Genomic DNA, 15,251 nt, shown 5'->3' with positions numbered 1-15,251 from the left:
ATCCTATCCCCCTGAGGGGTTCCTTATTCCCTATTTAGTGCAGTCCTCTGTCCTACTCCCTGTGGGGGGGCCCCAATCCTGCCACCGGGTCCAGACCAGTTCCAGTCCAGCCCAGTTCTAGTCCAGTTCAGCTATAGTCTAGTCCAGCCCAGTTCTAGTCCAGCCCAGCTCGAGTCCAGTCCAGTCCAGTCCAGTCCAGCTCTGCCCCCGGAGGGGCCCCTGGCTCCAGTACCAATTCTGCCCCTGTAGGGGTTTTGCTGCCGCCGGCACCCAGTCCAGCCACCAGCCCGGCCTCCGGTGATATATCACAGTGTCACCGGCTACAGCAGTGAGAAGGAGCTGAAATGTGAATACAGTAGGTAGCTGGATGATTTTTGAAGCTCCAACTGCAACACTTTGAATCTTTTACAAAATACCAATGTTTGATTTTAATGTGTTAAAATAGAAACTGTGGGACTTCCGGTGACGTCATGCTGTGAGACGCACGCATGGAGTGTTTGCCCCCTAAAATATTAGCTGTGGTTTGCTGTTTAGAAAGTTACAAAGTAGCATTTTGAGCACAAAAGTGTGATGAAAAGTTAGTTGGTTAGAATGACAACGCCTAAAGTTAGAAGGAACATGGGGAAACTTCAGGAATCGCAAGAATGACACGACAAAAGTAAGCCGTCACATTCCCAGAAGGAGCCGAGTGGAAACATTAGCATGATGGACGTGGCTGAAATTCCACGAGAACTGAAAGAACTAAGGCAAGAAAGGCAAGTTGTTCAACTCAGCCCCCCTCCCAGTCTGCTAAATTCCCCGGTCAGTCGTGAGTCACTTTCCCGATTAGCTTAGTTTTATTAATTACGTTTGCCTCGGCCGTTTGGTCCGCCTTTAATTTAGTTCTGTTTAGTTTTCCTCGTCCTGTTATTTTCTCTGCCTCCCCGTTTTAGCACCTTTGTTTGATGTAAATATTTTTCCTTATTAAATCATATTAATTCACCTGAATGTCTGCAGCCTGCTTCATGGGTTCACCCTCTTGGTTCATAACATCAGAACTCCACTGAACAATTCTCCTGACATGTAATTACAAACAGTTTCATGTCAACCCTCCCCATCAACAATGTTTGAGACTTGAAAAGTTTATTTAAATAAATAGTGTGATTATTTAACTTTGCAATCATGCATTTAATTTCGTGGTGTCACAGGTGTCCTGAATAAGCCAAATAGGTCTAAAAACAGAATCTGTCTGTGTAGGTTCTCAGTCGTCCAAGTCATGGTAATTGTAAAGTGTATAAAATCATCTCCAATTCCACCTTAGATACCATGGATTTTAATTTAACTATGTTGCACAGACTGAAGAAACAGATATGTGTTACAGTAACTGACTGACATGGGACAGATCTTTTAATAATCCTTTATAGTAAATTACAGTGCCACAGCAGGTACAGGATAAACACAATGCCACACGTTTCCTCAAATAGCTTCCATACTTAACATAAAAAGAACAATGAATAAACACTAAAAAAATTGCAAGCTGTATGTGTAAGTTAGATTATTACGGTAATTGGTTCTATATGCAAAAGCATAATTAAAAAATTCTTGAGAGGCTTGATCTCATGAATATATTATTCATCTGAACAGGTGACGACAGTCCACAGAGGAAGGAAACTGTGACCTAAACCACTGAAAGTTTATGTCCTAACCACAGTGAAACAGAAGAAATTCTGACAGCAGATCACATCCGTCTTTGCCAGACACAGTCTGCAACAAAAGCTGTTGTATAGCTTACGATAATGAGCTTTAATACGAGTGAAGGACTAAATTTGTCTGAACAAGTTCAGTGAAGTGAACGTCACCGTCAGCTACACTCCAGGTGAGACTACTGTGTTCATTCATGTGATTGATAGAATTTATTCTGTGTGTTTTTGAATTGCTGATGTGTTTTACTTTGTCTGCAGTCACAGCAGAGAGAGAAAAGAACCACCATGGGATGTAAAGCAGCACAAGCTGGATTTCTTGTCTTCCTTCTCTCCTCATCAGGTACTTTATTTACTACTGAGTCTGAATAGACACATCACATCAACCATCCATCTACAGAACACGTGATAGCTTTAAAGTTCTGTAAAATATCGTGTTGATTTCTGTGCAGCTGCTAAACCTATTTCTGTTTGAAAGTTTTCTGTGAAGTGTAGCATTGATCAGGCAGTGATGACACCAAGAGATTTTCATGAAAAGTTGCTCAATCTTACTGAATTTTGCAACTCTGTGTATTTGTAGCAACAAATGTTTACAGTTCATTTACAAAGTGCATTTTTGATGTGGAAAATACTTTATTGCAAATGTTCAGTTTCAACTTTATCAAAAGATGTCTCTTAAAAATAAATATTAAACCATGTTAACATATTTTTCACATTATCATCATTATGACAGTCCAATCAAACCCTCCAGTTTATTCATTAGATGTGTGCCGTACATGTGTATTGTACTGAATATTATGAGGCCTGACCTTGTTACACTTCTGTGTTTTTTGTGTTTTTGTCACCTCCACACCTCTCACTTCTCCTTTCTTTTAGCTTCTTCAGTACAGCTGCCTCTTGGTTCACGGGTTAATTACGGTCCTATTCTTTCACTGAACCCTTAGAAGCAGCTTCATTGGTCGATTATGTGACCACATTACAAAGACACTGACTCTGGGGTTTTCTGTGCTCTCATAGCACTTATACAAGATCAAATATACATGAATTTAAACAAGAACAACAGAACACAGAAGGAAATTAGCTTTTAACTGCTTTGTGCAACTATAGATATGTGTAAATGTTTAATGATGTGTGATGTCCCGTCTCAGTGCACATCGATGTGACCAGGAGAGAGTTTAGATATCTCCTTTAACACCAGAAGAATGAATCCTATTTTCTGATGTGCTCTGTGTTTCAGTGGTGCAGGGTGACGCTGGCTATAGAGTGAGGTACTCTTCTACTCAGATCTGTGCCTTACAAGGATCAGAGGTGGACATAAGCTGCACCTACACATACCCATCCAGAGTAAAGGAGAATGTCACTGTGGTTAAGGAAGCTGTGTGGTTTACTAAGAAGAAACGTAATCAGCCTGTAGATCTGATGACAGATTCAGAGTTTGCAGATCGTGTACAGTATCGTTGTGATAAAAACAGCTGCACTCTGAAAATCACAGACCTGAGAATCAGCGACTCAGCTAAATACAAGTTCATGTTCAGAACAAACCAACCGAGACAGAAAACTATTGGTTCACCTGGAGTCACTCTGTCTGTCACAGGTAAGATTTTCTACTGACAATATGAGGATGTGAAACATGCTACTGCTACTACTGGACAACAGTTAAAATAACATTTCTTTCTTTACACATACAGCTCTCCAGGTGAAGGTGATACGCACAGGAGTCTGGCCATCTTCCTGGGCAGAGCTGACGTGTAGCAGCAGCTGTCGTCTACCTGATCATTATTCCTACGTCTGGTACATGAATGGAAAGACCCTTCACACTAAAACATCTTCTATTGACAAATACTTTGATAATTCAGACAGCATTGCATGTGCTGTTAAAAGATATGAGAAGCTTCCATCTCCTTCACTGTGTGAGTTGTAATTTTGTACCATCACTCTGTATTTTTAATACTAGAGTCCTCATATCTCCTGCCTGTTTTTCATTGATCCACTACTGCTGTCAGTGTTCCAACAACAGTATCACCTGATCTGTATTGATGGAGTCAACATGTTGCTGACAATAGTTTTTAAAATGCTTTAATCTTCTTCTAGGTGTTCATGAATCACCCTGTAACAGTGTGTTTTACACCCAAAGAAGCATCTGCATCCCCAAAGGATCATCAGTGGACATTTCATGCACATACAGTCATAAAACATCGGGTTTGACAACATTCTGGTTCAGTCCTGAACGTAGTCGTCAGCCTGAGGACCTCAAAGAAGACTCTGAGTATGAAGGTCGTGTTGAGGTCTTTGACAAGAAAAGACGCTCCACTCTGAGGATCAGAGACCTGAGAGTAACTGATTCAGCCCAATATCAATTTAAATTTATAGCACGATGGTTTGAATGGAAGAGCAATTTACCTGGAACAACTCTGACTGTCACAGGTACTGTGAACACAAACTGATGTAGATGACCAGTCAAAAGTTTAGACACACCTTCTCATTTAAAGGTTTTTTCTTTATTTTCATGACTGCTTATTTTTATAATATATAAATAATATTTTTTTATATCTTTTTTATATTTTGTAGATTCTCACTGAAGACGTCAAGTCTATGAATGAACATATATGGAATTATGTAGTAAAAAAGTGTGAAAAAGTCAAAACATGTTTTATATTTTAGATTCTTCAAAATAGCCACCCTTTGCTTTGATTACTGCTTTCCACACTCTTGGCATTTTCTCCATGAGCTTCATGAGGTAGAACCTGAAATGGTTTTCCAACAGTCTTGAAGGAGTTCCCAGAGATGCTGAGCACTTGTTGGTCCTTTTGTCTTCACTCTGTGGTCCATCTCATCCCAAACCATCTGGATTGGGTTTAGGTCAGGTGACTGTGGAGGCCTGGTCATCTGATGCAGCACTCCATCACTCTCCTTCTTGGTCAAATAGTCCTGGAGGTGTGTTTGGAGTCATTGTCCTGCTGAAAAATAAATGATTGTCCAAAAAAACGCAAACCATGGCAGGTGGAACCAAAGATCTGAAATGTGGACTCATCAGACCAAAGCACAGATTTCCACTGGTCTAATGTCCATTCTTTGTGTTTCTTGGTCCAAACAAATCTCTTCTGCTTGTTGCTTTTCCTTAGTAGTGGTTTCTTAGCACCTGTTTGACCATAAAGGCCTGATTGGTCAGTCTGCTCTGAACAGTTGATGTAGAGATGTGTCTGCTACTAGAACTCTGTGTGGCATTTATCTGGACTCTAATCTGAGCTGCTGTTAACTTTCCATTTCTGAGGCTGGTGACTGGGATGAACTTCTCCTCAGCAGCAGAGGTGACCCAGATAGCAAACTATGGGTGAATCAATGTTGAATCTATGTTGAGACCTAACGTAGAAATTATACATAAAGCGCAAGGTTGATAAAATGATGAGTCAACCTTTGCTTTTCAACCATAAATCACACTTTACCCAGATAGCAAAAGATGTTAAATCAATGTTGAATTAGGGTTAAGAAGGTTGAATTGTGGTTACGGTTGAAGACTGATGGTTGGATCAACGTTGATTCAGCAACATTTTGTCAACATTGAAGTTTGTGTTTAAAGGATGCCATTGAATCTACATTGTATTTTGGTTTAATTAAAATGTTTGACAGGTCAATGTTTAATTAATGTTGAATCTATGTTTGCAAACATGTAATCTATGTAAGCAAACGTTGACTCAACATTGTATCAACCTTGCACTTTCTGTATAATTTCTACGTTAGGTCTCAACCAGCCTGTCCTCAAACAAAAAAACGACCACATAGGTCGTCTGTACACACCCGTATTACGACCCAGTATTACGTTTTGACGTATGCGACCTCTAGCGGTTGAGTAAATATCGACACTCTGGAGTCGCAGGTGAAACGTCACCATGAACAAACTTTTATCTAACACTATCCCTGTCCCTATCCCTAACCCTAACCTTAACCATAACCCTAAACCCGTGTTGGGAAAGTGAGGAAAAAGCCGTTTTGCGACGGAAAAGCCGTTTCGTGAATTAAATCCCGTAATGCGTTCCTTTTCCCCGTAGGGGCGCTAACGTAAATACGCTCTCACGAGTCGTATTCCGGTGCACGGTGCATACGACTGATGTGGTCGTATGAATTTGAGGACTTGTTGGTCTCAACATAGATTCAACATTGATTCACCCATAGTTTGCTATCTGGGGACTCTTGGTCTTCCTTTCCTGGGGCAGTCCTCATGTGAACCAGTTTGGTTGTAGCGTCTGATGGTTTTTGTGACTGCACTTAAGGATACATTCAGAATTTTTGCAATTTCCTGGACTCACAGACCTTCAGTTCTTAAAGTAATGATGGCCTGTGGTTTCTCTTTATTTAGCTGATTGGTTCTTGCCATAATATGGATTCTAACAGTTGTCAAATAGGGCTGTCAACTGTGTACCAACCTGACTTCTGCACAACACAACTGATGGTCCCAACCCCATTAAGAAGGCAAGAAATTCCAGAAATGAACCTTGACAAGACACACCTGTGAAGTGAAAACCATTTCAGGTTCTACCTCATGAAGCTCATGGAGAGAATGAAAAGAGTGTGTAAAGCAGTAATCAAAGCAAAGGGTGGTTATTTTGAAGAATCTAAAATATAAAACATATTTAGAGTTATTTCACAATTGTTTGTTTGATACATAATTCCACGTCTTGCTTTAGTTTGATGTCTTTATTGAGAATCTACAATGTAGAAATTTGGTGAAAATACATTTTTACTGGTAGTGTACATGAATGCACAGAAGGATTTAAAATATAGAATGTGTTTATGAGAGCACATAATGATTCATGACATTTCTGTTGTGTTCTCACATTCAGCTCTGCAGGTGCAGGTGACCAGAATAATATCAGTCCATCAGTCTCAAACGGAGGCAGAGCTGAAGTGTCACAGCAGCTGCAGTCCAGCTGATCATCTTTCCTACATCTGGTTCAAGAACGAACAGAAAATCTCAAAACAACAAACTTCTACTTACACAGGTTCCTTTAATCCTGGAGAAAAGATCTCCTGTGCTTTCAAAGGACATGAAGCTCACCGGTCTCCATCAGTGTGTGAGTTTACTTCACTAAATGTCAAACCTTGGCTCACAGTATCCAGACAGTGTGTTACCTGTAATATGTGGGACTCAAGAGGACATCCCACCGTACTGTACATCATAGTGTACTGTCATTTTAAAGGTTTTTACTATTTATTATTTATTTCAAAAGAGAATGGAAAAGCAGAAACTCTGATGTTCGCCTTCATAATTAGCATTACTTTTACTTATGCAACACTGATTATTGATGAAATCAACGATGATGATGAAGTATTAACATGTGATATTTAGTACTAAGGTTAAATGTCTCTAGAATTCTCATTTATTTTATGAAAATAATGGTCACCAGCTGTGCCTGATGTGTCTGAACAAACCATCACATTATAATATGTTATCTGCATCAATCTCCAGACCCTTCAAAGCTTCCCTCTGTGTCAGTGAGTCCATCTGGTGAGATAGTGGAGGGAAGTTCAGTGACTCTGACCTGTCGCACTGATGCTAACCCAGCAGCTGAAAACACTTTGTACAAGGGGAACCAAAGTCTGCCTCTGGGATCAGGAGGAACTTATCATTTCACCTCCATCAGCTCTGAGGACAGAGGATTCTACGACTGCAAATCTGATGATCAGTCTGTGTCTTTGTTCATAAATGTCCTGTGTAAGTAAACATCAGTACATCAACTGGGCTTAAAAATATATAAAAACACTATTTACTTTGTTCAGGCAAGTCGAAAGAATGTCAATTTGTAGTGAAGTCTGTCTCTGAACTGAAATAAAAGCTTCCAGGACACTTTGAAGTAACTTCTTTTCTGTCTCTACATATTGTCCTCCAGATGCTCCAAAGCTTCCCTCTGTGTCAGTGAGCCCATCTGGTGAGATAATGGAGGGAAGTTCAGTGACTCTGACCTGCAGCAGTGATGCTAACCCAGCAGCTAACTACACCTGGTACAAGGAGAATGAAGACTCACCACTTCATTCAGGACAGACCTTCACCATGACTGACTTCAGAGCTGAACACAGTGGGAATTATTACTGTGAAGCTCAGAACACGAGAGGACGTCATAACTCCACCTTATATCTGAATGTTGCATCACGTAAGTTACAGATTATATAGAATCCACACCATAGGGGATCCTAACATACAGCGCTTTCCCCGTTAATTGCTGCTTAACATTTAATTGCAACTTTGTCTAGCAAAGCACTGGATGAACCTTTAACAAAAACTCACACCCAACAAATACACTTCATATGAGAAAGTTGCTAAAATTACTTCTGCTCTTGTCATTCCCTGTTCAACCTAAGAATTTAGTGTTTGTGCTGATCATATATTTACAGGTTCATGGAAGTTCCCAGTTGCTCTGTTGATCGCTGCTGTCATGTTGGCCTTCATTCTTCTCTTTCTCCTGCTATGGATTAGGTAAGCAGTTCATTTTCTCTGTGATGTATTTGCTTTGCATCTTAAAGGAAACATCTATGGACAATTCAGTGAAAAATTCATTCGTGCGTCTCACCTGAAGTCGCATCAGAAGTGGAAAGACATGTAAAGCAATAGCAAAGCATGGAAGCAGGTCTGTTCTGTTGTAGTTTCAGCACAAAATTTAGAGAGCATTAGTGAACTAGAGGCTTTGCACATGAGGAGGAGGCTAAAATGTAGAAAAGAGAGAAGTCAGAAGCTTGTGAGAATCTATCCGAATATTTTTAATTGGTGGTCATGAATGTCAAAGAAGGCTCAAGAAAATTTTGACTGTAAGGTTGAATACTTTTTCCTCTGAGCCTTTGTGGAGAAGATTACACTTATTTTTTGTGCTATTAGTAAGCTCAATGTGGCCTAAAAATGTTGTGAAATATCTGTTTCTATACACTCACTGGCCACTTTATTAAGTAGACTTGTTCAATTGCTTGTTAACACAAATAGCTAATCAGCCAATCACTCAATGCATTTATTGATGTAGACGTGGTCAAGACAACTTGCTAAAGTTCAAACCTCAGAATGGGGAAGGAAGGGGATTTAAATGACTTTGAACGTGGCATGGTTGTTGCCAGACGGGCTGGTCTGAGTATTTCACAAACTGTGATCTACTGGGATTTTCACACACAGTCATCTCTAGAGTTTACAGAGAACAGTTTGAAAAAGAGAAAATATCCAGTGAGCAGCAGTTGTATTGACCAAAATGCAATGTTGATGTGAGAGGTAGCCGCAAGGGGACACAAGCCAGTGTCTTATTGTGCCGGTCCCAAGCCCGGATAAATACAGAGGGTTGTGTCAGGAAGGGTATCTGACGTAAAACTATGGCCAAATCAAACATGCAAATCAAATGAATGACTTCCATACCGGATCGGTCGAGGCCCGGGTTAACAACGACCGTCATCAGTGATGTCGACCTACAGGGTGCCGGTGGAAAATGGACGACTGTTGGTCGAAGAAGGAGGGGAGGAAGGTGTGTTCGTAGAAACAGAGAGAAGAGCAACACCAAGAGTCTAGGACTGAGAGTAGGGACTTTGAATGTTGGAACTATGACAGGAAAAGGTAGAGAGCTGGTTGACATGATGCAGAGAAGGAAGGTGGACATACTGTGTGTCCAGGAGACCAGGTGGAAAGGTAGTAAAGCTAGAAGTTTAGGAGCAGGGTTCAAGTTGTTCTATCATGGTGTAGATAGGAAGAGAAATGGAGTAGGAGTTATCAGCAATGAAGAGGATGAAGAGTGGAAAGGCACTTGGTCCTGATGATATACCTGTGGAGGTATGGAAGTGTCTCGGAGAGGTAGCAGTAGAGTTTCTGACTGGGTTGTTCAACAGGATCTTAGATAGTGAGAAGATGCCCGAGGAATGGAGGAGAAGTGTGCTGGTGCCCATCTTTAAGAACAAGGGAGATGTGCAGAGTTGTGGCAACTACAGAGGAATAAAGCTGATGAGCCACACGATGAAGCTATGAGAAAGAGTAGTTGAAGCTAGACTAAGGGCAGAGGTGAACATCTGTGAGCAGCCAACCCGGTCTCACGGGGATTCGTGAAACTGTCACGTAAGTTTTAGTTTCGGTTTCGTGCGCACCAACACGATTTCGTCATGTTTTTCGTGCCGCTCACCACGAAATGTTTTTCGCTGTGGTAATCACATCTGAAAGTGGTTTATACCGGCGGATTCATGACGATCTAAGCTGTCCATCGGCGTATACTGCTTGTGTGATCGCGTTTGCGGCCGCCGGCCGCCGGACATTCTTAAAATTCCTATGCAAATTGGTAAGTGTAGCACCGGCTTATGGTTAGGTTATGGTTATGGTTATGGTTAGGGTTATGTTTAGGAACGATGTCATGCAAAATATAGCGTTGGATTCGCCACGGTTTTACATTAAAAATATAATATACACATTCTTTTGAAATACGTTCTGAGTGGCACGAAAAGTCCGCCGTTTAAAATACATTGGTGCGCATTTCGTGGTGAGCGGCACGAAAAACATGACGAAATCGTGTTGGTGTGCACGAAACCGAAACTAAAACTTACGTGACAGTTTCACGAATCCTCGTGAGATCGGGCTGGAGCAGCAGTATGGTTTCATGCCAAGAAAGAGTACAACAGATGCAATATTTGCTTTGAGGATGTTGATAGAGAAGTACAGAGAAGGTCAGAAGGAGCTCAATACCAGTGTACTGAAATATGCCTGAAAACATGAACCTATCCTGTGAAGTCTGCTGTGACTAATTATTCGTTCATTCGTTTGTTTGTTTGTCTTTTATTTGAAGAAGCCACAGGTATGTGAAACAACCTCCGGCTGGAGAGGGACCAGACAGTAGAACAGAGGTGAGGTGAAAATGTGTTGTTCAGACTTCAGACTCACCTGCTATCTGTAAAAACGCTGTTCTTAGGTTCAATAACCCTGGATTTAGCTGTTTAGTTGATTCAAGTTAATTATATCCTACTTCTTCATGTTTTTCTGTTCTCATGTCAATACACAATGATCATCAGGTTAAATGTCTGTCCACACCAGAGATGCATTACATTTTCTGTAAACTCTGTAAGTGTAAATGTTGCTTTTAAAGTCTCAGTTTAGCAAAGATGCATGGAGTTGGAGACGTGCTGTAGATGTTACAGATGATTTACTCTAAATCTACTTCTATAACTATTCATCGAGTTTATTGTAAGAGGAAGGAATCTTGTAAAACTTTAGCAATGTTCATACCTTTTAGGTAACAAGAACAAGTTACTTCTTTTGACCAGAGTGTTCTTTATATGTGTTTCGGAGTTTAGAGCTCAGATTCAGTCACTTTTAATTTACTGGAATCGGAAAACTCGGTGTCTGATTGCAGTAAATTTCAGGTTTACAGTATTCCTTAAACAATTCCAAGTTCTCATGTGCACCTGCTGATCTGTTCTAACATCTCTGGTTTAAGATGGAGGTTCTGCAGCAACAGATTATCAAGCCTCAGTTCTTAGTTTTGCAAATGACCTTGCACCTCTTTTACTGAGCAATCATTGATTCTGCTGATCTCTACAAATCACATTTACTACCTTTAGTCACACTGGAGTTCTGTTCATCCAGCACCCGCTACACATTCATAACATAGTCTTGTTCATGTGGCCGGCAGATGGATGAAATCCAGTATGCCAGTGTGCAATTCACTGCAAACCAGCCAGATGCTGTCTACTCCAACTTCAGCCCAGGTCAGATGGACCGATACCAGGAGGAGTCTGTGGTGTACTCAACGACCAAACCCAACAGATCTACAAGGTGAGCAAGTCTACACAAGAGATTGTTTTTATTGGTATCTAAAAAAAATAAAAGAGGAAGATACTTTTCCATCAAGTTTTCCATGCCAACGTTTTCTTTCTTTTTTCAATTTTGTTTCTAGGTTATACGCAACCGTCCAAAAGTTTGGGGTCACTTTGAAATGTCCTTATATTTTTAAAGTCATTTTTGGCCTTTCATTGGTTTTATTGAACAGGTAATAGAGAAGCAGACAGGAAAGTAGGGTGAAGACCTGCAGCAAAGGGCCGTGAGCTGCTTCAGGGACTACAGCCACTGTTTATGGGACGTCTGCTTTGCCAGTTGAGCTATCTTGGTGTCTGAAATGTCCTTATTTTTGAGGGAAAATCAGTTTTTTTTCAAGGAAGATAACATTACATTAATCAGAAATCCAGAGTAGACATTGTTAATGTGGTAAATGACTATTCTAGCTGGAAACAGCTGATTTTTAATGGAATATCTCCATAGAGGTACAGAGGAACATTTCCAGCAACCATCACTCCTGTGTTCTAATGCTACATTGTGTTAGCTAATGGTGTTGAAAGGCTGATTGATGATTAGAAAACCCTTGTACAGTTATGTTAGCACATGGATAAAAGTGTGAGTTTTCATGGAAACCATGAAATTGCCTGAGTGAACCCAAACTTGAATGGTAGTGTATGTTGCATATTTTATCATTTTATCAACAAAATATTTCTAAATCTATTGTTTCCTTCACAGAACAAGAAATCAAGCAGCTGTGGAGGATCCATCTGCACTGTATAGCAAAGTTGTGAGAAAATAACATGGATCTGCTGGTATCTTCAGTGAGTCGCTTCAGACAGACGTGGTCAGTAATTAGCATGAAGGCAGCAACATTTCATACAAAATGCATTTATATTATTGAAGATGAACTAAACATTAGACCTCAGAGTAACACGGAGGCATTTTCTGCATTTGTCTCCAATGAAAGGAAACAAAGTGTAGGGTGTGCTTGTTTTGTACAGATTGTAAAGCCCCTTGAGGCAAATTTGAAACTCTTTTGGGGTTCATAAAATTGGCCTGATTTGACCAGTCTTTCATGGGATTCAGCACACTTCTACAAAATGTCCAGAGAGTTAAGCTAGTATCTCCTCACATTGCTGTTTAAATGTTTTAATGATTGTCCCTCACTCAGTGTAAGTCAGAAAACTATGTTCAGAATCCATATTTATAATTTTACTGCTTCACCACCACAGCTATTTATTAACTGTCTGCATCAGTGTGTTTGTTTATCCACTTTAAAAGCTGTGTGTTCATCATGTTGGCTTTGTTTTGTCTCACATGGAAAATCAATAAAAATGTTTTTTTTTCTTTCTCTCACTCATAGTATGGTCTGACTTAGTCATGACACTTAAAAATGGAAATTAATACCTTTGGTGTATGTATACATCTACATTACCAGTCAAAGGTTTTAGAAACTATCCCAATTGACTCGAGGTGAAGGCAGGGGACATCCTGGACAGGTGAAAACATAATCTGTGTTTCCACTGGAGGTCCTTTTTTATTGTACTTTAACTGCAGTCATTTTACTACAAAGCTACTTCAGATTTTGTTTATGTTTACTGACACTGGTTTTAGTGGTGACACAGGTCAGTAAATCAGTCAATCTCAACTCGAATCCTCCTCAAACAAAATTGTGCCATTTTGGGGTAAAATATACCATTTGTGATTTTGATATGGAAGCTTAAAAATCCCTAAATTTGTCATTTCTATTTAAAAATGCCATTTTACTGTCAAAACATAATGATATGGATGCATCCTGAGCTTCAGCACTGTGTTCACCTGCTTCATGCAATTTGTTTGGTAATTTGGATTTTGCATTTTGATTTCATTGAAAAAACAACTTTTCCACCTCAGTAAATGTAAAAGCATTTTGGTGATAACCTTTATCATGGTATTTCTGCTCAGAGTTTTTATTATTTTTTGTGCAAACTGGAAATGCACGAGAAGCATGCTTACACCGTGGTATGTGGAAACTGAATTCAGTGTTTTGATACCAACCTGTGCCTCCTCTGGTGCCACCTTATGGCCAAAATGTTTATGTGTTTCACTAAACAAACAGAAAAGTTGTTGGTGTCTCTGAGTATTACAGCCTCAAGAGGCTGCTCGTGACTGCCGCAGTGTAGTATCTGATCTGATATGAGTTGTTTATGACAGTGGAACCTGAAGACATAAGGTACTCATTTCATTGGAGTGTGTTTTTCTGTTCAACAAACCCTCTGCCATGTTTCTGCAGGGGTCCACTGTCCAGATAGTGATGAAGAGGTCCCTTTGGGAATGCAGAGCCTAGGAGCTTGACCGAAGGGGGATCTTGTTTTGCACTAAAGTCTTGAACAGAAACCAGATGTGACTTCGTACGTCACTAAAACCTTTAAGAGTGACCACAGAACCACTGTTCAGGTGGAGACCCAGATTGGCTGTGAAACTCCCGATCAGGCAGACCATGGTGCTTGATCAGATACTATCTTCTTATATTAAAGCAACAGTGTCAACAGACGTGTTCTTCAATATCTGCACATCCTTGATGTCTAAGAGAAACCACGACAAAACTTGGCGTTGCGAGCAGGGTCTGCATGTAGCCTACAGAAGCCGGTTCACCGACAACTTAACGGACTTTCTCCCGCACCAACACTGATGTCCGACGGTGAGTGTTTTTCTCACATTATCTGGGGCGCTGGTTTGCTCGTGAAAGCTGTGGCTATTTATACTGGTGGGCTGCACTTGTGAAAGAATCGTGTGTGGATATGCCACGATGTGTTGAGGTACAAAGAAAAAGTGGGGAGTAGTAGAGAGAAGATAAATAAAGAAGAATAAAAGTTGAGGTCAGAGTTAAAAGAAAAATGAGTTTCATAGACTTATAGAGAGAAATAGTTGTAAAAGTAGAGAAGCGATGCTACAGCAATAGAGTAGAGAAGAGAGCTAAATGTTGAGGTAAGAAAAATAAAAGTTGAAGTGAGATAAATAAAGGTTGAAGTAAACAGGGTAGGTAAATGTAGAATAGCAGAACTAGTAATGATGAAGTATTCTGAATAACCATGCAAGATTAATGAGACAGGCCTGTATCTTGTTAACGGGAAGACGTGTAAATGAGACGCTTACATGAACGTTGGCTTTGAGTAGTCAAATCTGTGTTAAAAAAAAAAGAAGGATAGAGTAGATTTTATTCTTAGGCCCAAAGGTCGATTGGCAAAATAAAAAGAGAGGATAAGATAAAATAAAGAAAGGATGAGTGAAAAAGAGAAAAAAGAGGCCTAAAGGAAGACAGAGTTTGAGAAAAAAGAGGAAGAGGATAACGAGGGAAAAGCTGCAGATTGGGACAAAACCCTCAGGGAGGCAGTTTAGTACTGGCTACAAAAACCTGTTACTATGAACAGCCTACCATATGTACAGGTCAGTTCAAGGAACTGGAGGTATAGATGTTAAATTCAATTGTAAGCTCCTACTTGATTCATGGTAGACGTACTGTGTCCTAAGCAGATCTTCAACTGAACATTTACATCTCAAAACAGCAGCAGAAATTTAGGTGATGAGAGAAAGAATTAAAGGAGCAACTTGAAAGCATGCTATTAGCAGGCAGCTATTAGCAGGCATGTCCAAAGTCCGGCCCGGGGGCCAATCACGGCCCGCGGTAGGATTTCATGCGGTCTGCAACTTCGGTCTTATAATGTATTATTTATGGCCCGGTAGCACTGTCTAACAGAATAAATAAATCACAAAACTTTAAAATGTTATTCCTCCTTTCACCACATGGTGGCAGCACC

The 15,251-nt window shown here is 40.2% G+C and overlaps 1 protein-coding gene and 2 long non-coding RNA genes across 3 annotated transcripts in view; all 3 read left to right on the top strand.

Moving 5' to 3' along the window:
• Positions 1-15,251, top strand: part of LOC127533320 (B-cell receptor CD22-like) — a 62,329-nt gene that overhangs the window by 5,068 nt on the left and 42,010 nt on the right. The window lies entirely within an intron of this gene.
• Positions 7,269-8,148, top strand: LOC127533397 (uncharacterized). Its single transcript, XR_007941137.1, has 3 exons — positions 7,269-7,389; positions 7,565-7,825; positions 8,067-8,148. It is a non-coding gene; the product is annotated as an uncharacterized LOC127533397 (long non-coding RNA).
• On the top strand, positions 10,467-12,810 carry LOC127533395 (uncharacterized). Its single transcript, XR_007941135.1, has 3 exons — positions 10,467-10,526; positions 11,312-11,454; positions 12,190-12,810. It is a non-coding gene; the product is annotated as an uncharacterized LOC127533395 (long non-coding RNA).

Source organism: Acanthochromis polyacanthus, chromosome 3 (genome assembly GCF_021347895.1).
Source record: "Acanthochromis polyacanthus isolate Apoly-LR-REF ecotype Palm Island chromosome 3, KAUST_Apoly_ChrSc, whole genome shotgun sequence".
In the NCBI taxonomy this organism is placed as follows: domain Eukaryota; kingdom Metazoa; phylum Chordata; class Actinopteri; family Pomacentridae; genus Acanthochromis; species Acanthochromis polyacanthus.
This window is presented reverse-complemented; position numbering and strand designations above follow the sequence as displayed.